Source organism: Myotis lucifugus, unplaced genomic scaffold (assembly GCF_000147115.1).
Source record: "Myotis lucifugus unplaced genomic scaffold, Myoluc2.0 scaffold_546, whole genome shotgun sequence".
Lineage (NCBI taxonomy): Eukaryota > Metazoa > Chordata > Mammalia > Chiroptera > Vespertilionidae > Myotis > Myotis lucifugus.
The window spans coordinates 323,343-325,636 of NW_005871594.1; the positions used below are offsets into that span (position 1 = coordinate 323,343).

The 2,294-nt window shown below is 47.4% G+C and overlaps 1 protein-coding gene across 1 annotated transcript in view; it reads left to right on the top strand.

Annotated features, from left to right (window-relative positions):
- Positions 1–2,294, top strand: part of STK10 (serine/threonine kinase 10) — a 39,660-nt gene that overhangs the window by 4,388 nt on the left and 32,978 nt on the right. The window lies entirely within an intron of this gene.

A 2,294-nucleotide genomic window follows, 5' to 3' on the forward strand; every position in this document is an offset into this window, starting at 1 on the left:
GGGGGAGGGACATGGGAGGTTGGCCGGCTGGCCGCACCCCCGATTGTGGCCTGTTGGTCAGCCGTAGTGCGTGACATAGGGACCAGTATTTCTGGTTGTTCTGGTCTCTTGGCTTTTATATATATAGATTGCCTTGTTAATCAGGGGGAAAATGTCTGTATGAGTGAGTATAGAGATAGAGTTTGGAATGGGTGGACCCACAGAGAAGGAAGAGCTGGTTACAAGTTCCTCAGTCCCTAACTTCAGTTTTCTCATCTGTAAATTGGGTATAATAATTTTCCCTGCCCACAGGGTCTCAGATAAGATTGATATGCATAGGAATATATATGCAGATGTATGCAAATGACACACCAAGGCAGATATAAATAAGATGCATGAATCTCTTTGCATGGTGCTACACACCAGTAAGGTCTCAATAAATACTAGCTTTTATTAGATAAATATGTATTTTTTTTTGAAGAATTTTTATTTATTTGTTTTTAAAAATATATTTTATTGATTTTTTACAGAGAGGAAGGGAAAGGGATAGAGAGTTAGAAACATCGATGAGAGAGAAACATCGATCAGCTGCCTCCTGCACACCCCCTACTGGGGATGTGCCCGCAACCAAGGTACATGCCCTTGACCGGAATCGAACCTGGGACCCTTCAGTCTGCAGGCCGACGCTCTATCCACTGAGCCAAACCGGTTAGGGCAGATAAATATGTATTTTTTTAAAAGTTGGGAGTGTAGTGCCTATATAGTTTTTCAGTCTGATTTTTTTTTCTAATTGAATGGTATCAGGACGTTTTCTCCTTACACCTTAAGTATTTCTCCGAAACATGGTTAATGTTTTCCTTGCATTCGGTCACATGCGTAAACCGTGATTTACCTACAGAGCCCCTCAAGTTGGATTTGTAGGTTTCTCCTCCCCTGGTTTCCTCTAACAGAGGCGGCGAGGAACACGTCTGCTCGGGGCTGAGTCTTTGTGCGAACACCTCTAGGAGTTCTCAGGAGCGAATGTGGGCTTTGGGCGGCGTTTCAGGCTTTTGTTCAAACCTGGGCCGGGTGCCCTGCACACTGGTGGTTCCCGTCCCCTCCCTCTCTCCACCCCTCCCGGATGGAGAAGTTCTTTCACCACATCCTGGCCTGCTCCCACTGGGTTTAAAAAAAAGAAAAAACAAAAGTAAAGACCCAAAAACTCCAAAATCTTTGCCATATGCACGTCAGCTTTTGAAACCATAAAAGCGATGTGTACTCTTCATTAAAGAGCCCAGCCAGTGTGGCTCAGTGGTTGAGAACTCGTGAACCAGGAGGTCCCTGGTCAAGTCCTGGTCAGGACACATGCTTGGTTACAGGCTCGATCCCCAATAGGGGGCGTGCAGGAGGCAGCCGATCAATGATGTTTCTCTCTCATCAATGTTTATTTATCCCTCTTCCTTCCTCTTTCTCTAAAAATCAATAAAAACACATTAAAAAGAAAAAAGTATAAAAAAAGAATAAAAGTTCATGAAGTAAAAACGTAAGGCCTCTCAGTGCACTGCCCACACCCACTCTCACTCCGGGGAGGGAGTCACTATGGAGTGTTGGGTGCAGCCTCCAGACCTGTTTCCGGGTGTGTGGGCCCTGGGCACATACAACACGCGTGTGCCGTTCCTGAGGGCCCTTCCGGAAGCGTGCTGTCCATTGTGATGTGCACTGGTCGGGCAGCAGCTTGTTACGGAGAAACGCCCAGTTAGTATGTGCGGTCACGGCCTCATTCTTCTTCAGGGCTGCGTACTACGCCCCGGTCTGGGGGAACCACAGTTTATCTTACTGTTTCCCAACCGGGTCCAGAAGCGACTGAGTTTACTTTCGGGTTTTCACTCTCTTGAATATTGCTCCATCTTATAAATCTGTTTCTAGAAATAGAATTGCTGTCGAACATGCTTCTTAAGCCCCCGCGTGGCCATGTTTTCCTGAAGGTTCGTGAGTAAAGGCGTTCTAGCCCCGTCTGTGTTCCTTAACCCTGGCGTGCGGCACGGGCCAGCTGCGGACAGAGCAGGAGTGACTGGCCTCGTTCTTTTTTACAATATATTTTTATTGATTTCAGGGAGGAAGGGATAGGGAGAGAGAGAAACATCAGTGATGAGAGAGAATCGTGGATCGCAGGGAATCGAACCGTGAGCTCCTGGTTCATAGGTCGATGCTGAGCATCTGAGTCACGCTGGCCAGCGGCCGGGCTGGTCTGTTCCTATGGAAACGTTAGTTGATGAAGCGAGTCCCTACCTGCCCGCTGCCCTGTCTCTGATGCTTGTTTCCAAATGGGAGGAGGA